The following is a 27627-nucleotide window of genomic DNA, read 5'->3' as shown; positions in this document are numbered from 1 at the left end:
TCACAAAATCGGTGACTTTACAGCGATATTGCTAGCAATATCGCAGTGTGTAACGGGGGCTTAAGAGCTGTTTTTTTTCCTTGGCTCCTCCTTTTTTTTTTTGAAGCAGGGGGTTATTTACAGTTGAAAGACTCAATGTTTTTACAAGTGGTGTCATATTCTCACTGCTCTGACTGAACGATTAGCATGTTAGATGGCTGGACATTGAGAACTGGTATGTTTTGATGTAGTATAGAAGCTCTTATAGTTTTTGAAGCGGCTTGTTTTGGTTTGTTTTTTTTACCACATAAGTGTAGTTTGCTATTTTTCGTTTTGCTTATTACTAAGTTTTTTCTGAACAAAAAAAAAAATAAAGATTTCAATTTCATTTTTCTTTCCAAACATGTTCCCACACAGTCTAGTAAGCTAAAGGTATAAAAATAATTGAGTTAGAGTATCTAAAATCAAGATTTAATAAACCGGGTCATAGTGACCCGGGAGCAATACAAGTGGATAGCACATGGGAACAGAACAGCAGGGTTTAGCTCTGGAACAAATCAACATATCCCAGTGATGCAGACACTGTTTTGTTTTTTTTTTATCTTACATGTTGTACTTCATGTTAGCGGCAAATTTTGGTTGATGTAATTTGCGGTTATTCAGTAGTTTTCAAACTTTCAATTTTTATGCTCTTAAATGAGATAGTTATACCAGACAAAATAGTTACCGAAAATAATATTTACCACTTGTCTACTTCACATCAGCATCACTTACGAAACAACTTTTTTTGCTACTAAGTTAGAAGAGTTAAAAGAGGTATTAGCAAGTTCTCATTTTTTCACCAAAATTTATAAAACCAATTTTTTTTTTTTTAGAGACCTCTCATTTGAAGTGACTTTGAGGAGCCTATGTGTCAAAAAAACAAACAAAAGTGACACCATTTTAAAAGCTAAATGCCTCAAACCACATTCAAGAAGTTTGCTGACCCTTCAGGCGCTTCACCGAAATTTAAACAATGTGGAAGAAAAAAAAATGAAAATTTTACTTTCTCCCACAAAAATACTGCTTTAGTTCTAGATTTTGCATTTCCAAAAGAGTAAGGCCTCTTTCACACTTCCGTTTTTTACAATCAGTCAAAATTCGCCAGGTTTTAAAAAAAAACAGATCCACAAATTTTTTTTGCGGATCCGTTTTTTTTCCCCATTGACTTTCATTATTGGCGGATTTTGACGGACTGACGTCCGTTGTATCCGTTTTTTTGCGGATCCGCCATAATGTTGCTGTCCGTCAACATCCTCAAAGATTTCCAAACGGAGCTTGCAACGTTTTTTTGCCCGGCGGATCCTCCAGACACTGATTTAACCCGAAATTCTGTCTGGGTGCCGGACAAAAAAAATCTCTCTCTCTCTCTCGGCCAGCGGTTCCTTTAAATTTCCTCATTTTGAGGATCCGTCAAAAAACGGATCCTGTGGCATCCGTTCACATCAGTTAAGAACGGATCCGCTTGCCCGACTTTTTGGCGGATTTTAACGGACACAAAAAACTGAAGTGTGAAAGAGGCCTAACAGGAGAAAATTAACTGTACAATCTGTTGCGCAGTTTCAACTGAGTACGGAGATTCCCCGTATGTGGTGTAAACTACTGTTTGGGATTATGGCAGGGCTCGGAAGGAAAGGTGCGCAATTCAACTTTTGAAGCGCAAAATTGGCTCAAATAGATAGCGGACGCCATGTCACATTTTCAGAGCCCCTGATGTGCTTAAACAGTGGAAACGCCCGAACAATTGACCCCATTTTGGAAACTACACCCCTCAAGGAATTCATCTAGAAGTGGGTTGACCACATGGAACACACAACTAATTCACAGAATTTTATGTTAAGCTGTGAAAATAAAAAAATAAATTTTCCCCACAAAAACGTTGCTTTAGCCCCAAATTTTTCATTTTCATAACGGTAACAGGAAAAATGGACCATACAATGTGTTTTGCAATTTCTGAGAACACCAATACCCCAAATGTGATGGAAAGTTACCGTTTGGGCACACGGCAGGGGTCGGAGAGGAAGAAGCGCCAAGTGAATTCTGGAATGCAATTTTGGCTATAATAGATTGCAGATGCAGTGTCACAATTGAAGAGCCCCTGACACGCCAATACAGCCAGACCCCTTAGAAGTGACCCCATTTTAGAAACCACACCTAATGAGCAATTTATGCAAGGGTGTAGTGAGCATTTATAGCCCCTCAGGCGAGTAACAGAATTGTATAACATTGGGCTGAGTCAATGGAAGATTACAATTTTTTCTAATAAAATAATTCTTCAGCCTCAAGTTATAAATTTTCAAAAGGGATAATTAGAAGAAAATGGACAGTACAATTTGTTACATAATTCCTCCCGAGTACGTCAATACCCTATATGTGGTCTAAAACTACTATTGAGGCACAATGCATAGCTCAGAAGGGAAGAAGCGCCATATTGGAGTTGACATTTTGCTGGAATGGTTTGAAGGTGCCCTGTTGCATTTACAGAGCCCCGGAGGTAGCAGAACCCCCCATAAGTGACCCCATTTCACAAACTACACCTCTCATTGAATTCATCTAGGGGTCCAGTGAGCATATTGACACCACATGTGCCTCACAGAAGTATATACCATTGGGCGGTGAAAAATAATAATTACATTTTTACCACTAAATTGTTGTTTTAGCCCAAGTTTTTAATCTTTAAAAAGGTTAACTGGAAAAAATGGACAGAATAGTTGTGTAATTTATCTATAATGTGTCAAAAACGTACATGTAAGTGGGAACTACTTCTCAGACACAATAGAAAGCTCAGTTGGGAAAGAGCGCCATATTGCAGTGAAGATTTTGCTGTTATGGTTTAAGGCAGTTTTAATCCACTGGAAGAGCACCATAGGTGCCAGAACAGCAGAACCCCTCCATAAGTGACCCCATTTTACAAATTACACCACTCAATGAATTCACCTAAAGGTGAACCCGGAGGATGTCATGATGACCTCGGGTTGCCATGACAACGATCGATCCCTTGCAATGACGTTGTGGGGGCATTAATCAGGAGAGAGAGGGAGTTCCCCTCCCTCTCATAGCCTCCAAATGCTGCAATCGATACAGATCGCGCCAATCAGGGGGCTAAACAGCTGGAGGCGGTGCAGATACCGCTACTGGCTGTGACAGCTGAGGCTCAGCTATCACATAAGCTGAGCTCCCGCTGTCAATCATGTCGGTACAGCTTCAGCACCTGGCAGAATGATCTGTAACCCCCTTCCCGATCATGAAGTACAGTTATGTCAAAGGTCGTGAAGGGTATAAAGGAGTATTCCCATCTTCAAGATCCTATCCTAATCTGCAGATGGTGTAATGATAATTTTTTTTTTTTAGCAAATACCTCCAATTAGAAATGTAGTATAGGTCTGCTGACTATAACGAAATGTCACAATCACTGGTCGCAACCATGGATACTTAAGCTATTGCAATTCCTACACATGAAGAAAAAGAGACATAGCAAATTAGAAGAACTATACTACAGTTCTAAGTGGAAGAATTAGCCATTATTATTATTACACCAACTACATATTGGGTTAGGATTTTTGAGATGGGAAGGTTACCCATTTAAGCTATGTTCTCTCCTTGCAGCTGCTCGTTACCAGCCACTAGGGGGCAGTGAACAGTCAGCGCTCTGTACCCCGAGAGCATGCTGTAATCCCTACCTCTGCTCGCTAACTGCCATCCTACTGTGTAGTTTATGTGTAAAGAAGGATGGTAATCAAGGTGCAGAGGGACTGCGATTAAAGGGTACTCATTGCATAGTAGACGCTAAATGTTCACTGCCCCAATGGCTGGAAGCGAGTGGTCGCTGGCAGCATATAACTTCATTTTCTCATTCAAGGTGCACTTCCAATTAGTCTGAAACACAAGTTTAAAATTGTTTACTTTTTTTTTTTTTTTACTAACAGGTTCCCTTTAAGGAATCTACATACTCATTGTATATGCAATATTGAGGAAATGCTACACATGATGCTATAGACACAATATGCTTATACGTCCTGCCTCTGCTGACAATAAAACAAGTAACACAGATATTAGACCTACGAAAGAAACAAAAACATCGCAAAAGACACATAATGCAGTTTATCACTTGCCTCAGCAAACGCTTAGAAGTTAAATTCTTTTCTTCAATGTTGCAATGAAGTCAAGGAAGCTGAAAAAAAGAACAATGCCAACGTTATTTCCATAAATTAAGAAATGGCTTTAGTACGAGTCATACGTTTTAAAGGATTAAAGGGCTGAAAGAAAGAAAAGAATAAAACACCACATAATTAATAATACAATCTTACAAAAGTCTTTGTATATTCAAAAACAGAGGCAAAAAAAAAAAAATAAGCTTCTTATATCTTTGGTATTCCAATAACTATACGAGCGTGTGTATGGCGTGTTTAGAAACAATACAACGGTTACACAATGGCTAGATCACAAAAGTACTGTATATGATTGAGTGGCCAACTCTGAACAAAGCCCCAGGTCTCGTCAGTACACCGTATGCACAGATGCAGACCACCTTACTATGTTCAATAGAATTAGGCTACGTTCACACAAATAATTATGGTGCGAGTGCGAAAAAACAGACAGCGCTCCGTCCACTGTTACGCAATCGGGCTGTAAAGATGACCATAGCATGCATTAGCCTCTTCCATATTCCAGATGAGACTCACCCTTTCATGTCTATGCGGGGAAAATAAATCGATCCCAAATGGATAATTCATATAGCATTCAGTATATAGCAGCCAGTATATATGTAACTGTGCTATCATTCGTCCTTACCATAAAACAATCAAGGATGTGCAACATGTAATACACAAGAAAAACGTGAAAAATCCGTCGACAATAAAATAATTTATTCAGTTGTAGCAAGAAGAGAAGGCTTTGTAAAATATTTTAAAAAATTCTGAGGCAAAGGAGACCACTATCGGCAACAGCATCTGTGTGGTGTGCCAATGCATGACACCAGCAGATGTTTTGTTACGCTCTGGGAGAGCCGTGCCGTAGGTGCAGCTGCCAGCCCTTCTCTCCTATGCTGGAGCTGTACCCGCTGTGAACTGCATACACTCTTCAGCATGCGCAGTTCACCTTGTAAATGGAGTACTTGGGAGTACTGGGAATGAGACACACTTGCTGTTGAGACTGGAAGAGGCTACCATGCAGTCATTACAATAATCATGGACAATGGGCTAAAAACCTGCCAGAAGCCCCAGAAACCTTTAGCCAGCACTCCTGCCCCACATGGCCTAGCAGAGTCATGCATGTTTTCCCATCCTACCAGATTCAAGCACTAAGTTGGGACATTGGACAGGAAACAGGAAATAAAGTGAAAAAACTGTGAGGTCATAAGCAGAAAGACGGGCTTGTGCACAATATTGTAAAACATGCATTGGTTTTCTTTCCATACTAGCTCCTCCACTGACTACTAGTGGCAAATATGAACAGGGCTGTGGAGTCGGTAAGCCAAACCTCCGACTCCTCAATATCCATGACACGGACTCCACCAAAATGGGCTCCAAGTCCGACTCCACAGCCCTGGGAGTCGGTGTCCATTTTGGTGGAGTCGGAATAAAATGGACCAATTCCAAAAAAATATATAAAAATTTGTGTACAGTAGTACAATGTGGTATGGTATGTGCTGTAAATGTTTTCATAAGAATTTGGGAAAGTTATGAAATGTCCTATAAGGCCGAGATCACACATGCGAGAAACACGGCAGAGTCTCGCAAGTTAATACCCGGCACTCGGGAGAGGAGCGTGTGGCCGCATAGAAATACATGGAGCCGCATGCTCCGATCTGAGTGCCGGTGATAGTGATCCCGGCCTAAATGTCTGTTCTTGTAAGGATCTCTGCTTTAGTGGAGATGAATCTCTGCTGAGTCGAGAATCAAAGAAGGATTGTCTTACCGACTCCACAGTCCTGAATATGATGCTAATCCTTATCTGTACTGTATCTATAGGTTTGAGATATAAATCTCAAAGTGGTAACAGAAATAAAATGAGCAGTGATATTACCCTATTATTTATACATGGGACTGGTGAGTTCAGTCATAGATGTCCACTATCTATTTGAGCTCTGGTCTCCTCTGAAAGGTCAATAAGTTAATCACCTCTAATCAACTCCTATAAAACTCATGTTTCACTGTATGTCAATGCCAGGGTACAGGCTCCTCTCAAAACACGCAGGAGAAATATCTGGCAAGCTTTCCTCTTCCTGGAGGGACAAATGTTGACAGCCACTTTCAGCCTGTTTGCAATCCTCTGACCACTTTATCTGGACATGAAGTGTGAGGTTCAAACAGTCAACCTGCCAAAAGCAATAACCAACCAGAGCTTAATCTTACCACAAGCATGAGAAATGAAAAAAAATCCCAGACGATAATCTGATCTCTCATCCCTTGGGTCAAGCAGCAGAAACAGCCAGCTTATCAATGACTGTATACCTTCTGTGACTAACGACTGAGCATCTAAGGCTCTGGCTCAAGTCCGTACAGCTTTTCTGTCTGTTCTGTACAGAGCAGTGTTGCATCTATTCCATCAGTTTAACATTTCATTAATGTTGAAAACAAGATGAATATCGAGTCCACGTATAAATAAGAAAAATCAGGAAAAGGCTAATGGCCGAATTATATATTTGCTTTTTTTTTTTTTTTTTTTAAATCAATCATTTTCTTGTTTTTTTTCATTTAAAGCCACACTGCTTATCTCTCCAAATTCTTCAAAATGGTACATGTGATTCACAAAATTTGAGTTAAATAATAAATGCTTTTTAATTTTTGTTAAACTTGTGCTTTGTTTTTTTTTGTTTTTTTTTTTAAAGCTAAAGTGAAATGATCCAGTAACTTGTTACAAAATTTGTACCAAAATATTTAATGTACTGTACATAAAAATCACTCCAGGGAGGAACTGGAGAACTTTGGTGCCAACATTTTATGAAGGTGCAAGCTAGAAGAATAAATTGCAAATGAAAAAACAGGGTAAAGCACAAAAAAATTGACAAGAAAAGCACAACTAATGTGCCACAAACAGGAAGTTGATATCACCAACCATTCCATTTCATTTAGATGTATCCATATAAATGGCCCACCCTGTACATACATTTATTGAGCATTGTCAGAAGAAACTAAATGGATTTTGCAGAAAATACATCTCCTATCCATAGGATCGCTTATAAATTGTGGACCAACAGAACGGGGAACTTGCCAATCAGCAAGGTATAACCTATTCTAATAGTAACTACCAAAATAAAGTATCACTCTGTCGTACTATAGCATGCAAACATGAAATATATGAAATCTGAATTGCATTACTGCTCTAGAAGATAGGAAAGACTGAGAATACTTAGCCCATAAATTGGCCAATTCATGTGTACCCAGCAGCCATATAAATGGATGCTATCAGCCCATGAGAGGAGTCCCGATAGGATAGGTCCCAGAAACGAGAATCGCCTTATTGCGGCTGCCGGGTACACATGAATTGACCAATATATGTGCTAAGTATTCTCAATTTTTCCTATTTCCTAATGCAGTAATGCAATTCATATTTCATGTTTGCATTCTATAGCGCTACAGAGTGCTACTTTATTTGTTGGTTATATATGGAGACGGCTACTCTTAGTATGCACCTGTACACAGCTAATTTCTGTTTGGCAGGGACGGTCAGTCTTTTGATATTTCTATTCAAAGGATATATGATTACTTCTTTTCACTGGACAACCCCTTTAAATATGGAAAATGACTGCTTGAGTTAAGAAAACTTGTCAAACATATTAGTTACATGATATCATAACAGATATGTCCAGGTAAATCAACATAGGAATGAATACAAAATTTTCATTAAAAAAAACTTTTTTAATAATAATAATAAAAATAAGAATACATGCTCTTCCAGGAGTATTCTTTAATGATCCCATAGGTCCCCATTCACCAAACAGAGGTCAAAGAGTGTGTTCTTTCAGCCTGTCTGGAAGGTATGCATCAGCACACCATTTGTGGTACTGTGTAGGAAAGCACAGCAGACTGCACTTTCCTAAACAGAGGGCCACTGCAAAGAAATTTACAGATTTTTTTTTTAAAGGAGTCCCTGTGTTGAACAGATACCTAGCCAGAGAGCCCGACTGTGGCCACTGTTAGGCGCCTATCCCCAAAGTGTATGCACCCAGGCCTAAAAGTTTATTCCTCATTAATGGAAGGCGGTGCTCACCTGCATGTTTGACAGCTAAGACCCGTCACTTCATCACACTACCTGCCAGAACTGTGCCCATCTACGGAAGCATATAAGACTGAAAAGCGTGTGGCTCGGTGGTAAGAAACTGAGGCTTTTCAGTACTGCAGCCATGGGTTTTAATCTCACTGAGGACAACATCTGCATAGCGTTTTTATGATTGCCGTGTTTGGGTGGGTTTCCTCCAGATACTCCAGTTTCCTACCACACAAAGATATATTGATAGGGAATGTAAATTGTGAGTCCCAACAGGGACATTGCGCTAAGATTAGGAGCCAACAGCGCACTCCAACGATCTTAGTCAGCCTCAGTGCAAATTGGATAGGACAAGGCTTGTAAGCATATCCGGCCACCATGTCGACAGCAGAGGTGACCTGTTGTACAAGCTCTATCCAACCATATACATCTAAGAATATGGTAAAAACCCTATAAGCCCTATTTGCATAAAACTGGAACACCCCTGTACTCGGAGGCTGTATAGTCTAGACCAGTACATGGTCTTCTAATGTTTATCACTGTGAATGAACACCTACCCACACCTTTCCCCCTGTCCAACCCGTCAGACATCGCAATATGTTTCACTTATAAATTTGACGTGTTTCAGAGAGAAACAGACCTGGATGCGCTTGGGCGCCTTTGAGTCATGCTGTCTGACTTGGGCAGCATTAACATCAACATAATAATAATAATAATAATAATAATAATAATAATAATAATAATAATAATACACATGAATATACTTTGAATATTGTCATGCAAGAAAAAATTGATTCTTTACTGGAAGATACTAAAAAGAAGGCAGAGCATGATAGATTTTTGGTTAATGATACATTAATGATTAAGCTACAGCTAAATTTCCACCGAAGATGCTGAAGATGCAGAACGCAGAGAGTTGTTCCTGGAATTGGAGCTCAGACCATGGAGGTTTACGCTGCATGGGTGGGAGCGCAGCACAGCTATCCTGCCAGGATATTGTATATATATTCTTTTATGATGCAGTTAAAATGTTTTATGTGTTGACAAGAATTAGAGTATTCTTCTGTATTACCTGACCCAGCTTACACAACAGAATAATTTTATCTATATGCAATATTATCAGCACAGCAATACATACAGTTACATCATCTGGGTCAGCCAGCCGCATCCATGTGAATATAAATGACAGACAAGCCAACAGCCATAAGAAATCGTGATATACTACCTTGTACTTTTCCCATGTAGAAGGTTAACAGCCCTGTGCTACTTTCTCTTATAGCTTTTTTTTCTTTCTCTAATAGGTTTCAGACTTAGTGCAATGTCAAGGCTCATTTTCAGGAGTGAGGATATATTTTATGCTCCCGACATCCTACTTCGCTTCCAAATACCTTTTGACATAGCGCTACTTATATCTTTTCAGGTTGCTTTTCATTGATTAATGCTATCTACACATATTATGATAGCACTAAACATGATTTATTCATTTAAGCATAGTTTACAACCATCCACTTTCCATTTTAACTTAAACACCTTCGGATTTTGTTACTCTAGAGCCAAAATTGAAAAAGTGGGTTGTATCATGCCTTCAGCAATGTGTAAACTAGTGTAACAGAAAGCCATAAAAACACTGCACATTCAGAAATGTCTTTATAATACTGCATTATATTTAAAAGTATCCCCATATGATATACTGGTTTTGAATTCTCCATTTCAACCTCTACACTGAGGAGTGCATAAAATCTCAGAAGCCATTATTTAAGTGGACGAATCCACTGAAGCCAATGTCCCCAGTAAAAGAGTTGAAATAATAAACAACCATACCCATCAACTGTGCCCAACGTGAAGATAATCCTATGACGTCCACATATGCTTGTGCAGCTTAGTGTGAAAAAGGTGTGGTTAGTTCATATACGATGAACTCCATTCACCTCAACGACGTCAGCACGAGCACCATGAGAAAGTTCTCAAGGCACTCGAGTGGATGTCATTGAGGTGAACAGAATTCATTGGATATGAACTCCGTTGACCTTTTTCCCGTCACAACGAGGCACTGAGCAGTGTTCAGCATGCTAAGTACCGTAGAAATAGCAGAGCTAGACTCGTTTATAGACAAATTGATTATCTTCTCATCACAGAGGTGACTTGGGCATTATCTTCATTGTGGGACAAATTTTGGTGCCATTTTTACCCATTTTTCCTTGTCAAAATATAAAATCTGGCACGAAAACATTTTTGTGGTAATTTTGTGACTATTTTTTTTTTACGCTTAATAGTATAAAATTCTGTGACACACCCATGGTGTCAATATGATCACTGCACCCCTAGATGAATTCACTGAGAAGTGTAGTTTTTAAAATGGGGTCACTTATCAGGTGTTCTGCTACCTCAAGGGCTCTCCCAGTGGGTGATGGCACCTGCAAATCATAACAGTAAAATCTTTACTAAATTATGGTGCTCTTTCAATTTTGAGTTTTGCACTATGCCTCAAAAGTAGTTCCCAATTACACATAGGGTATTGACGCATTCAGGAGAAATTGCACAACAAACAGAGGTCCAGTTTTTCCTATTTTATCCTATTAGCCCTTGTAAAATTAAACAATTTGGGGCTAAAAACATTTTAGTGGTAAAAATGTAATTATTCTTTCTTCACCACCTAATGGTATAAATTTATGTGAGGCACATGTGGAGTATACATGCTCAAGGCACCCCCAGATTAATTCATTGAGATTTGTAGTTTGTAAAATGATGTAACTTATGGGGGGTGGTTTCTGCTGTTCTGGCAACTCAGGGGCTCTGCCAATGTGCCATGGTACTCGCAAACCATTGCACCAAAATCGATACTCCAATATGGCACGTCTTCCCTTCTGAGCTTTGCACTCTGCCTTAAAAGTGGTTTTTGACCACATATGGGTTATAGGTGTACTCAGGAAAAATTGCACAACAAATTGTATTGTGCAAATTCTGTTATCCTTGTGAAAATAAAGAAATTAGGGCTAAGAGAAAATTTTTGTGGAAAAAAAATGTGATTTTTTTTTTTACTTTCACAGCTCAATGTTATAAATTTCTGTGAAGCACCTGGGGGATCACCACACATCTAGATAAGTTCCTTGAGGGGGTCTAGTTTCCAAAATGGCATCATTTGTTGGGGTTTCCACTTATTAGGCACATCAAGGGCTCTCCAAATCCAACGTGGCATTCGCTCTCGATTCTAGACAATTTTGAGTTCCAAAAGTCGAGCAATGCTCCTTCCCTTACAAGCCTTGCTGTGCACCAAAACAGTAGTTTTCCACCACATATGGGGAATCGGCGTGTTCAGGGGAAATTGCACAAAAAAATTCGGGGTCCATTTTTTGTTTCCCTTGTGAAAACAAAAAAAAATTGGGTCTAAAGTAAAATGTTTGTGAAAAAAGTTAAATGTTAATTTTTTCTTTCCACATTTCACTAATTCCTGTGAAGTATCTGGAGGTTTAATAAACTTCTTGTACGTGGTTTTGAGTACCTTAAGGCTAAGCGCCCAAGTTGCCGAAATGCTACGGAAATGTCCGCATTTCCCTGCTGCGGGTAAAACGCATGCGGAATTCGCATGCGTTTTCCCGCAAAACACAAGCATTTTGCAAGCGCTTTTAGCTTGCAGAATGCTTGCGCTTTTCCAAACGATTTGAAGCATCGCTTGGAAAAGTGATTGACAGTTTGGTCACACTTGTCAAGCATAGTGCTTGACAAGTGTGATCAACTTTTTACTATTGATGCTGCCTATGTGGCATCAATAGTAAAAGATAGGATGTTAAAAATAAAAAAAAAAAAAAATAGGGATATATTTACCTTCTGTCGGCCCCTGGAATCCTCCCGCCTCTCAGCCACGCTGCCAGCATCTTCTGTTCCTAGGGATGCCTTGTGACAATGACCTCTGAGACTGCTACGTCATCAGAGGTCATTCGCGCAATGCATCCCTGGGAACGAAAGATGCTGGCATAGTGGCTGAGAGGCAGGAGGATTCCGAGGGCCAACAGAGGGTAAGTATATCCCTATTTTTTATTTTAATTCTATCTTTTACAGTATGGTACCCAGGGCCGGGAGGAGAGTCTCCTCTCTCCCCCTGGGTACCATCCGCACATGAAGCTCTCACTTTTCGCTTGGTGGGCATAGCCACATGCATAAAGTGAGCGTTTCAATGCAATCCTATGGCGGTGGAATCGCCGCGATTCAGCAGAAATAATGGACATGCTGCGGATTTTACCGCTATGTGATTCCGCAGCGGTAAAATCCGCAGCATTGACACAGCAACTGTGGAATCCCACAGGATTGCATGGGGATACGTTTTTTAAGAATTTCCGTGGCCGCAAAAACGAGGTGGAAAAGCTAAAAAAGCAACGTGGGCACATAGTCTAATGGTTGCAGTTTTTAGAATGATCTAAATTTGGGGTATTTGTTGTCATACAGGCCCCTCAGAGTCACTTCAAATGTGATGTGATCCCTAAAAAAAGTTTTCTAAATTTTGCTGGAAAAATGAGAAATCGCTGGTCATCTTATAATCCTTTCTAACTTCCCAACAAAAAAACAATTCTGTTTCAAAAATTGTTTTGATGCAAAGTAAATGGTGGGAAATGTTATTTAATAACTGTTTTGAGTGACATCTCTCTTTGGTTTAAAGGCATAAAAATTAAAAGTTTGAACATTGCCAGATTTTCGCCAAATATCTGATTTTTATAAATAAACCCAAGTCATATCGAACAAAGTTTACCACTATAATGAAGTATAATATGTCATGAAAAAACAGGCTCAGAAATAGTGGGATAAGTTGAAGCGTTCCAGAGTTATTAAAACAAGGTGACACTGGTCAGAATTGTAAAATCTGTCCTGTTCTTGGGGGGGGTAAAGGGGCTAACTATTGCTGCTTTTTTATACAGCCAGGTATTTGGCTTTGACAGAACTTTATTGATACAGTCATACTTAGTGTTTTAATGCTTTAGTGTTTCCACAGCAAACACGTACAAATGCATTTTTTACCTGTGGATTGTCCGCATCTAATGAAATTCCATGGAGAAAAGCCACATATTAAACTCGGCATAACCACAATAGAAATTTATATGCTCTGAATTTTAACCCCTTTCTGACATCAGGTGTAATAATATGCCGATGTTGAATACCCTCCCTTTGAAATGTTTTGAACAGCTGACATGTGCCCTGAACAGCCGCGGGTGGAATCACGATCCACCCTCGGCTATTAACCCATTGAATGCCGCTGTCAAACTGACAGCGGCATTTAACATGCGCTTCCGGCAATCGGGCTAGAAATCCGCCCATCAGTGACCCCCCATCACGTGATCTCGGGTAGCCGATGGGTTGACATCACAACCAGAGGTCTCCTGCAGATCTCTATGGTTGTCACTGCCCAGTGGTCGGCGCACATAGCAAGTCAGCAATTCTTTTTTATTATTAATTTATTTATATATCATTAATTCCATGGTGCTGTACATGAGAAGGGGGGTTACATACAAAGTTATAGATATTGTTAACAGTAAACAAATTTACAATGACAGACTGGTACAGAGGGGAGGGGACCCTGTCCTTGTGGATTTACATTCTACATACAGACGATCTGATCATCACCTGTGTGTAGCAGAGCCGATCGGGTTATGGCATCTTCTAGTCTCCCATAGAGACTATTGAAGCATGCTAACAGTAAAAAAAAAAAAAAAGTTTTTAAAAATATAAAAAAAATAAAAAATTATAAAAAAGTTCAAATCTCTCCCTATTCACCCCATATTAAAAAGAGAACACTAAAAAAAATAAAACCTACACATATTTGGTATTGCCAGGTTAAGAATCGCCCGATCAATCAATATAAAAAAAAAAAAAGAATTAACCTGATCGGTAAACCGCGTAACAAGAAAAAAAGTCAAAACGCCACATTAAAATGCAATAACGGGCGATCAAAAGATTGTATCTGCACCATAATGGGATCATTAAAAACGTCAGATCGGCACGCAAAAAATGAGCCCTCACCCAACCCCAAATCACAAAACATGGAGACGCTACGGGTATCGGAAAATGTCTGTTTTTTTTGTTTTGTTTTTTTTTTTATACAAACTTTGGAACTTTTTTTCATTACTTAAATAAAAAAAGAACCTAGACATGTCTTGTGTCTATGAACTCGTAGTGACCTAGAGAATCATAACGGCAGGTCAGTTTTAGCATTTAGTCAACATACAGTAGTAAAAAAGTAAAACAAAAACAAATTGTGCAATTGCACTTTGAATTTTTTCCACGTTTCCCATTACACTATATGGTAAAACCAATGGTGTCATTCAAAAGTACAACTCGTCCCACAAAAAAAAGCAATCACATGGCCATATTGACCACAAAATAAAAAAGTTAAGACTCTAGGAAGACAGAGGAGGAAAAAGCAAAAAACAAAAAAGCAAAAACGAGAATAATTCCGGTCATGAAGGGGTTAAAAATGCTCTGCAAAAACAATAGTACATTTGGCATGAAATTTCTACAAATCCCATCCACTTTGCTGGAACTGTAAAACGTTGCATTTGTTGCAGTGAAAATACACAGCATCAAAAACTCACAAAAAAACGCATTGTGAAAACTTAACCTAATGTGTTTAACAAAAGAAAGGGTTAGCAAAGGGTGGACAAAGTTTTCTATTAAAAATGCCCTAACTAAAACTAATGGGAAAAATTAGTTCAGATAAAAACTGTTGTTGCCACATGTTATTTTGTTGACAGTGTTTCCCAATAGTGTCACTGACTAATTAGTTTAATTACAAATGTAATTTCTTCAAGTCATGCAGCATCAGAACAAATGGCCCACTCCTGGACTTGTCCTTTCTATGACTACATCTAGTATTCTTAAAATAATGTGTTTTGCAGTAACATAAGAGTAGGTTCACGCAATCATATAAGAAAAATTGTTCAGAGTTTCTTCTGCAAGAACATACAAACTCCTTGCAGATGTTGTCCTTGGTGGGATTTGAATCCAGGACCCCAGCGCTGCAAGGCTGCAGTGCTAACCACTGAGCCACCGTGCCGACCATTTACCGTTTTTTGTTTTTTTTATAGAACTGCAAAGATTGTAGATTGTGAGCCCTCGAGGGCAGGGTCCTCTCTCCTTCTGTACCAGTCGTGACTTCTATTGTTTAAGATTACTGTACTTGTTATTATGTATACCCCTCCTCACATGTAAGTCGCCATGGAGTAAATGGTGCTATAAAAAATAATGTGTCCATTAAAAAAAAAAAAAAATCGATGCTGTATTGGGGATATGTGTGGCATTTTTTTGCGCACCTACAGACTTGAATCCAATTTACAGAAGAAACTAATGCATGTTAAAAAAAAAATTTCCACACGCATATTCAGTGGGAAAAAAAACAGTTAATCTGCACGGCCTCATTGAATAATATTGAGCTGAGAGCGGTCCGTTTTTTTCAGACAGGACTTAAACCAAAAATACCATCCTGTGAAGGAGCCTTAAATGGAATCTGTCACCCCATTTTTAGGCCTATAAGATGCGGCCACCGCCATCAGGGGCTTATCTACAGCATTCTGTACTCACCGGGGGATCCAGTCCGATCCGATGGGTGTAGCGGTCCGGTCCGGCGCCCCCCCCATCTTCTAGTGATGACGTCCTACTCCTTACTTCTGCCGCGGCGCCAGACCGGACCGCGACACCCACCGCACCCCATCCCCGCCCCCCAGTGAGTATAATCTAACTTCTTTTTCTTCTCTTTCAGGTTACATCGGGGGCTTATCTACAGCATTACAGAATGCCGTAGATAAGACTGCATTGTAACGCTACTATCCTGCAAATTAACCATATACCTGATAGTTAATAGCTGCTGGTGAAATAACAGGTTTCCTTTAACATGCTCCTTCCACCACACCCAAGGAAATTCATCACAAGCCTCTAACCACCCAACAAGAATCCTGGTCTGCATGGACAAATTAAAAAAAATAAATTAAAAAACCTCTAGTTTGGCTAACATTGCTAGTCCTCAAGGATGTCTTATTGGTTGGCTACTCACTACCTATTGCAACCTACACGTGGCATTAGTATAAGTACACACTATATTTTTTAGGAAGAAGACTTCAGGGATTGCTCCTTGTCTCGGGCGAATTCTCAGCACTATGTTTTCCTGAAGAGCTTTGTAAAATTTTATTACACCAGCCTTTTTGGTGAAAAAGAAACTGTACTTTCAACAAACTTTGCATAAAATCAATAGCACAGGAGATTGCAAGGCTACATCCCAAGGTCAGGAATCGGCAGCGCTTTGAACGCAGCACATGTCCGCTGGGTCCAAACCGCATCAGACTTCTGAACGCAGGTGATTCCACATGTTCATTGAACCGTGCAGAATCACAGCGTCACATACATTGTACGGGTGATATTTATCTTGCGGAGACTCGCGGTCTGGAAAGACACGCAGCATGTCCGTCTCCGCGGGTGAGCCTTGGGCATCTGCGCACGCATAGTGTGCATGGGACTTCTTGAAATCCACTATGCTGCAACTTCTGGATACCTGCAGCGTTTACTGATCGTGGGAACATACTCTAAGAAAGTCTCATGGTGCAGTGGTGAGTTCACTGCAGTTCACCGGGAGAAATTTCTAATTTCTCCCGGTGAACTGCAGTGAACTCAATGCTGCACAGTGAGGCTTTATCTTACTGTGCTAGTGGTGATCTCATCGAGGTCACGTAGCTCAGGAGCCCAGCTGGAAACGCAGCCTCAGTGACAGGTGGTAACCTCGATGACGTCACCGCTAGTCTCACTGATGCTAAGCTCGCAGCAGTGGCTTTCAGCCTGGACGATCGCATCTTGGCACCGTCCAGGTTGAAAACTATTAATCCTTAACATGGATTATGGCGTGGAATAGAATGACTTTCAGGTGAGGGATATGGTTGTTTTTTATTGTGTTTTTTTACAGGAGACCATGCCTTCAATGGTATGGGTGTTAGGCGAGTATAACTGTGTTTATTATTTTTAAATAAAGTAAAAGTGAGTTGTTGTTTTTTTCCCAAATAAAAGACTTTATTCTGGCTGTGTCTTTATTTACAATATAACTATAGGATTGGTAATGGATAGGTGTCTTATAGATGCCTATCCATTACGAAGCCATGGGCTTGATATCACCGGACAATAAAAAGGCGATAACAACCCCACAAATATGAACTTCACTTACCACCGCCACAGGGCAAGTGGGAAGAGCCGGACTAATAGCCAGAATTGGTGTATCTAACAGATGTGCCTTTTCTGAGCGGCTGCAGGCTGCTATTTTAAGGGATATGAGGGGGCCAATATCCATGGCCCCTTACCAGTCTGGGGATACCAGCCCCCAGCTGTCTGCTTTACCTTGCTGGCTGCCAAAAAAGAGGAGTCCTCACGCCATTTTTTTTTTTTAATTATTTGTTTAAAAAAAAAAAAAAACAGGGTGGGGATCCCTCTATTATTTATAACCAGCCTTGCTAAAGCTGACAGCTGAAGATTGCAGGCCACAGCTGTCAGTTTGGTCAGGCTGGTTCTCAAAAATGCAGGACACCTCACGCCGTTTTTTTTAAATTTTATTTATTTAGAGCGCATGCACAGTCTACTCTCGCTATTATTAGTTGCAGTAGGCGTAAGCTGATAGGAGCAGTTGTCCCATCAGCCGACGTCAGTGACCGGAGGTAAACTTTTTATCTTTGACGGTGTGGGAACTGAGGCTCTCTGACTGGAGGTAATGATTTTACCGCCAAGCGGAGGCAATGTTTGCTGTGCTGTCATACACATGACAGCGTGGCACACACTGGATGTTCGGGCCCCCCATCCATGTAAATGGGGTCTGTGTTCAGTTACTGTTCTGGTATCCAAGACAATCTTTTTTTATCTGTTCAGTCAAACCCAAACATCAAGGGATTCGCCCATCGCTACTCCTGAACTCACCGTCCTCTGTGAAAAAGCAGGTCAAGTCTGTCTTGTGCAGAGGAGATACGTGTCAGGTGTCATGTGACACAGCCCATTAAACCCACAGTCCATTATACCCTATGGCGAAGGGAGGAGAAGGAAGACGGGGGTACAGAGAACAGAGATACAGAAAACCATTGTGACGAGCTCTAGCTCTGTAACAAATATTTTACCTCACATCAGACCTTGATTCAGATCAATACAGATAAGCTCTGCTGTAAGATGCCCTCAATTTTCCTGCAGCTTGTGTCAGTGAGCTAAAAAGTGAATGAAGAGCAGGAATCCCTTAAGTCTCTGAAAAGATGTCTGGAAATTGCAAGTTTGAGATAGATCATGTGAAAGTGTAAACAGGTGTAAAGTCACATACCGTAATTGCCAGAAATGATGTTATTCCTCATCTACACACACAGAGCAACTTATTCAGAAAAGTTAATTGAAAGCACAATTACACTAACTTTTTTTCAGAGTTTTTCTGACACTTTTGAAATCCATTAATGAATAAAATTCTACCTTTTTTTCGTCCAAAAAAGCCAATGCCTCTTCTGGACATTTCTTTTGGACTTCCCATAAGCTTTTACTGTTAAGTATGGAGTGTCAGACTATAAGACAATACCTGAAAAATATACATGTCACGTCTTTTAAACACATTTAAATGATCCTCATAAGACTGAATATATGAACCGGAAATAGTTTTCCATTGAAATTACTAGGAAGTTGGTTATGTGAACGCTTTTTCTGTCATATTTCAAAGTAGACAAGCTTAAAAAGTGACAAAAAAAAATGGTGTGAACATATCCTTAGAGTGATTTTTTTTCTTTTTGGAGACAGCTCAATCTGTGGCAGTCTTTCAAAGGCTAAGTTCATAAGAGCGTATACAAAATATATCAACCGATTTTCTATCAGAAAAATAATATTTTCTCATTTGTCATCCATATGGCATCCATTTTATACATCAACAGTTATTTAAATGTACAAGAACACACAGAGTTTTCCATGTTAATCATGTATCCGTACACAGTGGATGCTATACAGTTGATTATTATGGAATCAAAATTTTATTTATTTTTTTTTTTTTACAAACCCATAGACTTCAATACGAAACTTACATTCGAAATATAGAAGAGGAGTGTGTGTGCAGCGTTTTTTTTCATGTGCAAATAAACTCCATGTAAAAAGAAAAAAATGCAATGGTTTATATGACGTCAGTTTTGTTCATGGAAAACACTCAGACAATAAATTGTGTGAAAGAAGCCCAAGGGCTGTGTGCACATGAAGGTTTTTTTATTTTGAGGCAGTCAGAGAGTGGAACCCTATGTTCTCTAAATATTCCAGTATTTATATTTTCGGTGACAGCTTTTTCTATTCCGGTCATTTCTCATGAATCAAATATTCTACGTCACATGAAACAATTACTACTACTAACCTTTGAAACCCCCTTAGCGCCTTCAGTGAGGTGAGGGTGGGGTGCTGGGAGTTGGACCCCCACTAATTGGATAATATTGGCCTATTAAAACACCAACATACTGTAGTAGTGGAAAACTCAATTTCACAACTTGTAGAAAAACTATACTGTGACATCCATACCATTACTATGTAGTTTGTAAAAATACCACAATATTCACACAGACATTCATCATTTTAGTCCGCCATTTCAATTGGCAAGTGAAGGGGAAAGAAGAAAGGTCACATAACAATTCTGAAAAAAAGTCTCTATCATTAGCGCTGTCAAAAAAAAAATGGAGGTCAATGCTTAAAAAAAATGTAAAAATAAAAAAAATTTATAGATTTAACTGACATCAAGAAATCTCAACATATTTTATCCATCTGCAACAAATGGACATTCAATAGATGACATTTTTTGATTTACAGCCCAGAAATCAATTTCCATAAGAGGTACATATAAACAGAGCTGCTGCCTTTGAATGACAAAATTGACAGCTCACGTACAACAGTGTTGTGGCTCTGTCTACAGCAAGAAATAAAGGCAGAAAATAAATGCAAATCTGTAATATCAATTCTGCAGTATTCTCCATGGAACACAGCAGACAATTAGGTTTGAAGATAAACACAGGTATCATTCAGAGATACATTATTTTAATGAGCGGTGAGCCGTGCTGGAATGCGGACTAGCACATTAGTATTTTGATTTGTTTAGCACTATTTTGCAGCTTCCTCCAAAATTACTGTCATTTTTCTTCCACTCTTTGGGAGGAATGAGAATATTTTAAGAGGTGGCCAATGAACGGGAATAAATCACATGCACTAGAGCTAAACTTCAGCCGGTATTTCCGGATTACCATACTTGCATGATCAGCTGGGAGTCATTTTCTTCGGTGCTCTACCAAACCCTAGAAGAGGAGTCTACACAGGGAATATGTCGCACTTAAACTCTACAAATAGCTGCTGCAAGTGACAGTCTTCACCTGCCTGCAAGGCAGAGCGATACAGATCACTGATCTCATTTCTCCAAGGGGACAACACAATGATCCGGACAGCACAAAATTTGAGCTTGTACTTTTAAAAAGCAGCAACACAATCGATAGCGTAAACAGGTTCACGTTCCGGCACTTACCTTTAGAAAGCCAAAAGTCAAAGAAATCGATCACAATCCAGGGAGTGACACGAGCCGCGCTCTGCCGGAATTTGCATAGTGTTTGTGACAAAAAGATGCATTCTGCTTGGGTGCTCTGGGCCTCCCTTACAGAGGAATGATATTCCCCCGGAGGTTGCTGGATAAAGACATGCTTAACCACTGCACTATTACTCCAGTACATCGAGCCGAGCTGTGTGAGCAAAGACAAACAGGTAGCCAAGAAGACATCGACTGCTTCACAAAATCCATTTTCTAATAATCTACTGGGGCATTAAAAGAGGCGCTCCGGTACAAATTAGGGGCCAGTATTAATTAGCCTAAATGGAAAGCAGCGTCAAATAAAGCTTGTCAATATGGAGGATCTGGACTGTCCGAGCAACACACAAAAAGACTATTGACTTCAATAGTACCAAGCAACCCCAATTTCATCTGACGGGTCAATGCAGGAACACTTGATGTTATGTTAACCCCCAGCAATATATTTCCTTGATGTTCTCTTATCCAAAAAAAATCACTGTTCAAGTGGTATGTGCACACGGTGCGGATTCTGCTGTGGAATTTTCCACACAGATTTTGCAGGTAAATCCGCAGGTAAAACGACTTGCATTTTACCTGTGGATTTAGTGCAGATTTAGTGCATTTTTTGTGCAGATTTCCCCTGCAGTTTTACACCTGCGGATTTCTATAATGGAGCAGGTGTAAAACTGCTGCAGAACTGCACAAAAGCAGTGACATGCTGCAGTTCTAAATCTGCACCAAATCTGCGCAGAAAAATCTGCAGCATGTGCACTGCATTTTTTGTTTTACATAGCCTTAAATGGTACTGTACATCACTTGCAGTTCTGCTTCAGTTCCGCAGGGCCAAATCTGCTGCAGAACTGCAGCAGAATCCGCACCGTGTGCACATACCCTAAGGCTATGTGCACACGCTGCGGATTCACCCGTGGATTTGTATCTGCGGATCCGCAGGTAAAACCGCAGGTAAAATGACCTGCGGTTTGCCACCTGGACAATGCAATAGGTGGCAAACCGCAGCAGAATCCGCAGAAAGAATTGACATGCCATTTCTTTCTGCGGATTCAAAACCGCAGCTTTTCCGCTGTTGAAAAACCGCAGCATGTGCACAGCAGATTGTAAATCACAGACTTACATTGTACTGTACACTGTCTGCAGAACTGCTGCGGATCCGCAGAGGCCAAATCCGCAGCGGATCCGCAGAAAAAAACGCAGCGTGTGCACATAGCCTAAAGATGTTATCATTACACAATATTTCCACTTATAGAAAGTTATATAATTAGGGTACATTCACACGTTCAGTATTTGGTCAGTATTTGACCTCAGTATCTGTAAGCCAAAACCAGGAGTGGGTGATGAATACAGAAGTGGTGACGTGTCTCTATTACACTTTTTCCTCTGATTGCTCCACTCCTGGTTTTGGCTTACAAATACTGATGTAAAGTACTGACCAAATACTGAACGTGAACATGGCCTTATACTAGCTGTTACGAGGGCCTTTTCTTTTTGACTTAGATAGGCTTCGTCATTTGCTACTATAGTGTGCTTGAAATGTTGTGAACCTTTCAGAATTTTCTTTAATTTTCTTTGCATACATTTTTACCAAAAACTACATTAGATTTTCACACAAGTAGAGAACCAAAAAAAGCAAAGTAATTAAAAAAGACAGTGTCATTTTTTTATTGAAAAAAAGATGATCCAATATCACATGTGAGCCTTTAATAGCAGAAGGTGAAATTATGGGATGACAATACGGTGTGAGCAGGACAACCTGTCTTAAAGAACAGGAGTCTATAAAAGTCTGGTCCATCCCAAAACGTTTATGGAAGTATATCAAAGCAGGAACAAAATAGATTTATGAGGACCTTTGAAAAAAAAAAAGGTGGATATAAGGCTGAAAAACGGTACAAAACCTATATCTCAAGAGTTTGGACTTTACCCATCCATAGTCTGACAGATTGTGTACAAATGGAAAAAAATTTGTAAGACCATTATTACCATCCTCAGGAGTGGTTGACCACAACGTTCACTTAAGTATAAGGCAAATTATAGTCTGTGAAAGTCACAAAGGAAGCAAAGGTAACTTCTAAGTAACTAAAGGTCTCTCACAATAGCTAATATTATTGTCCATGATTCCACCATCAGTTTGCTGCCAAGCCACCCCCCATATCCCTCCAAAAAAGAAATTGCAAAGCTTTTACTAACCATTCCATTGTTAAAAACTAAAAGCACACATAACATCTGTGTGATGTATGGGATTATCACTGATCCATAGACTTGCATGGGTGATTTTGATCCATGACAGTTCAATAAGAGACAAGTCTCTCAGATTGTATTGTAAGTGTCTGAATAAGGCCTCAAAAAAGTGCAAAATGAAGACTATGGCTTGAGAGATTCTAAGTCACATCCACAATAAAGGTCGCATGTACAACTCCAGACGTCTTGTAAGTTAGGCATCAGCCTAAAAGGAAGCCTCAAGCTAACAGCAGCTCCACAAGTGTCAGACACTAATAAACACATCTCTTAACACAAATGGCACACAAAATACAACTTTTCTGTAAATATTGCTCTATTTTCCTGCTGTATTTCTGCATCAAGCAAGGTTCCAGTTCTGCTTATTGACAATTTCTATGGCTGAACGATCCCTCAATTATGATGAAGCGACTGTTTATTTTTTCACGGTTGACATTATAAATGCGAGATTGCTACTGTTTACACATACAAATGGCCCTAGTGGATGATCGCGGTACCGCCCAGTGCTTTTAAGGGCAATAACATCACTCAGGTGTTGTCTAGGTTATTGATAAATGAATTAAAAAATCTCACTTCAGTAGAACCATCAATTTTCAACTTTATTGATGGTTTTACAGTCTCGGAAGGCTGGTAAATTGTGGCTGTTTTTTTTAATTTCCCAAGTAATCAGTCTTTAAAAAAATTTTAAAAAATGGTTACTTCTTGAAAAATCAGGATAATCATGAAGTATTACAGCAATTTTCTGCAATTTAATTTAACATCCACGCTGAAATGGGTCAGCAATGTGCTACGCAGATAAAGCAGGCAAGGTGAACCAGAAAAAGGTTAATGTGTTTTGTATTTAGTGCTGCCTTTCATGTTAAAACTAAAACCACAAAATGCATTAGGATAAAAAGGATTGTCCAAAGTACATTATATTAAAAAAGGCATTATTTTAATAAGGGGCCAATTTAAATGATAGGATGGTTTGGGGTTTTCAGACCCATATGTGGGATTATAAACCTACTGAAATTACTTTTTAAGTCTCATGAATAATATTATATATTCTTAAATGTAATAATCCACTTACTAATTAACTGAAAGTGAAGATATGTTACTTTAAAAAAAAAAAATCCTGTATAAGACAGCTGATGCAGTGCAGCCATACATCAAGGCCCCAATTCATTAAGACCGGCATTTCATGCACCAGCTTTACTGAGGGGCATGCAGGAACACAATGTGAATGCCAGTCAATGATTTTGAGGTACCTCTCATTGGTGGTGTGCGCCTCAGGAGAAATGTTTTTCCAAGTAAAAGGATTTGAGTAATATTTTTTGGTTAAGAAACTCTGCCATTTTTAATTAATTTAAGTGACTCAAAGAGGTTATGCCAAAATAGTTACGGCATAGCCTGCACATATGCCATGAATGTCTGATACTTGTGGATCTCACCTCGGAGACCCAAAACTATCTCCAGAACGATGGTCCTCCTATTCTCGATCTTGGATGGAGTATGACGAACAGTGAGTCAAAAGGTGGTGGCAGATGTACTGTGTATCTCTATTTATTAATATAGGAGTTCCGAAAACCGCTGAGCAAATACTCTCAGACATATTCGAAAAACCCATAGCAATGAATGGAGAGCAGGCAGATGCACCACCATCTCTCTACTTGGTGGTCGGATGCTGGCTGGAACATGGGGTAAGGGAACCCTCATTCTGCACATAGTCGTGGATCCCAGAGGAGGGATACACATATGCCATCAATGCTTGTTAAGACAACCCCTGTAATGCACAGTATCAGAGGAAAAATTAGGAAGTCATGTGGACTTGGCACAGTAGTTTTACCCACATAGTGCATTAATATTTGACTTTGGATAAGAATATTTGGAAACAACAGCATGTGAACAATTGGTTTTATTTATTTTTTACACCGTTCCTCGTGCGGTACAAGTGATTAGGCGACTTTATTCTTCGGGTCGGTGCAATTACAGTGATACCAGATTTATACCGGGTTTTTATGTTTGACATCTGTCACACACTAAAATACACTTAGTTTGGAAACTAGACCCTCAAGTAATGTATCTAGATGTGTGGTGAGCACCTTGAACCCCAAGGTGCTTCACAGAAGTTTACCATTTAGAGCCGTGAAAATAAAAATTTTGAGAGCTATAATTTTTTCATATTTCGGCCGACAGTCGTGTGACAGCATGTTTTCTGCGAGACAAGTTGACGTTTTTATTGGTACCAATTTCAGACACATGAGAAATTTTTAATCACTTTCTATTCTGATTTTTGGGTGGCAGAAAGAACAAAAACCAGCAATTCAGGAACTTTTTCTTTTCTTTATGTCATGTGGTAAAATTGATAAGGCAGCGTTATTCTTCATGTCAGTACAATTACAGTGAACCCAGGTTTCTTCTCTTTATTTTGGTGCTTTTACAAAAACTTTTACAGAAAAAAATTAATTTTGCATCACTTTATTCTGAGATACAACTTTTTTTTTATTTTTCCACTGATGGAGCTCTATGGCAGCTTTTTTTATTTGGTGGGACTAGATGACGATTACAGCTATACCATTTTTATTTACATTCATCTTTTTGATCGCCTTTTAATCCACGTTTTGCTTGGCAGTATGATGATAAAGTATCATTTTTTGTAGTGTTCACTAAAGGGGTTAATTAGTGGTACAGTTTTATAGGTCGGGTCATTCCGGACGCGGCGATATGAAATGTGGACTTTTGTTTTCTTTTTCACGAAAATATTTATTTATGGGTACAATATATTCTTGTTTTATTATTTTGTGATTTATTTAAAAAAAAAATATTTTTACAGTTTGTTTTTTTATCTACTTTGTCCCTCTATTGGACTTTCACTTTTTGCAATCCGATCACTAGTAAAGCATAAGCTCCTGCTCAGAGTGCCTGTTGTCAGCTGTCAGAATCAGTTGACATCCGGTGGCAATTGCGCGCGCGCGCAGCATTCACTGAGAATCAAACCAAGTTAAAGTCACAGTATATGGCCGTGAATCCTACTAATGTTATTACAGTATATCACTGGTGGTAACCCATAACGAACGCTAGAAAATCCAAAGGGCATTTTTATACTTCTGTTGCTTGTATTTTTAGCTAGAAGGTACACAGAGGGCTGAAGAATAACTGTATGGAATCCTTTGTGGATGGCTGGCAATGTTTCACTAGAACTGTCCACCCACTCCTCAAACTGAGGCTGCTAAGAAAAGGTATTCATTAAAGTAAACTACTTCTTGCTTCATGTTTGCTATGAAATTCACAGGGAACATTGTGTGTGGAATGTAATACAGATGAACTGCAGATAGTCCTAACACAACCCATGCAATAAGGAACATGACAAAAAATAAACCTATATTTAAAAAAACAAACAAAAAAACCCAAATCAAGCTAGGAGCTTTGCGTTGATCAGTCTTTTTCTTTATGACAAATATACAGAAAAAGCAAAATATGTTTGAAATATTGAGGTTTGAGATTTACCTGTTTCTTGTGGAAAAAAATCAGAAAATGAACTTCCACATGCAAATTCAAACTAACTGTTGCTTTGCTTTCTGAGCTTAAATGGAAGCTGTCAGCAGATTTTTGCTAACTCATCTGAGAACAACACGATGGAGGCAAAGAGACGCTGAATCCAGCGATGTATCACTTAGTTTACGGTGTGAAGCAGTTCTCACATAATCAGAACTTGTAGATTTAGAATAAAGCAGAGCTGAGAAAGCTAACCCCGCCCACACCAGGCTCTCTGAGTAAAAAGTCCATAGACAATTAACTTCTTCTGTCAAGAGTGGGCATTGCTGGACAAGTCCAGCAACATTAATCACTTAGTGATAAATCCTTCACAGTTAGTAAACAACAGCACACACTTTGACAAGTGACAATTCCCTGAATTCTGCATTTCAGCCTCTATTCCCTGCTGCCTTCAGATTACATAGCAAAAACCTGCTGACATATTCCCTTTAAGCTGGTGATAGCAACTCCTTTTTTAGTGTTGCACATCCTCAACAAAGGCCTGTAAAAGGAAATGTATCGCTCCATATATCAATTAGGGTACAATAAATTGGATCAGAATTCATGTTATAGCTTATACTGTTAGAATGTAACATTAGCTATTGTAATTAATATAATTTAATTGGCACAGTGATAAATGATTGTCAGCCCAGGAAATATTACAAACCTCAAAAATAATAAGTTATGTTCTTGGTGAACTGTCTATGCTGTTGGTAAGAAGGTAATTAATTAGGCGATAAATGCATCTTCCACAGACGCCCATTTACAGCTAAACATGGTGATGCAGTTAATAAACGTATATAATTAAGGCTAGTGTATCAATTGCACAGGGTAGAGGAATACAAACTTCCAAAGAGGTGGAATAAATGCTTCAGTTAATGTCTCAACTGGGACTATCCAGGAATTACACAGGGCAATGTTGTTGTGATACTGGAGAATAACCGATGGGTTGGCGGCACATTTTATTTTACTAATATGAATGACACATTGTTAAGTGCTATAAAAATGTATACACAATATTAAAGGAAACCTGTCATGAAAAAACACTTTTAACCTGCAGATTGACCTCATATAGCATC

The 27627-nt window shown here is 39.3% G+C and overlaps 1 protein-coding gene across 7 annotated transcripts in view; it reads right to left on the bottom strand.

Moving 5' to 3' along the window:
* ENOX1 (ecto-NOX disulfide-thiol exchanger 1) overlaps positions 1–27627 on the bottom strand; it is an 835160-nt gene that overhangs the window by 412591 nt on the left and 394942 nt on the right. For all 7 annotated transcript variants that reach the window (XM_073580298.1, XM_073580302.1, XM_073580303.1 and 4 more), the window contains one exon: positions 4131–4189. The gene's annotated coding sequence lies outside the window, so the exon portion shown is untranslated. The remainder of the gene's footprint in view (positions 1–4130; positions 4190–27627) is intronic.

Source organism: Dendrobates tinctorius, unplaced genomic scaffold, assembly GCF_039654945.1.
Source record: "Dendrobates tinctorius isolate UK_male_01 unplaced genomic scaffold, ASM3965494v1 ptg000064l, whole genome shotgun sequence".
NCBI lineage: Eukaryota > Metazoa > Chordata > Amphibia > Anura > Dendrobatidae > Dendrobates > Dendrobates tinctorius.
This window is presented reverse-complemented; position numbering and strand designations above follow the sequence as displayed.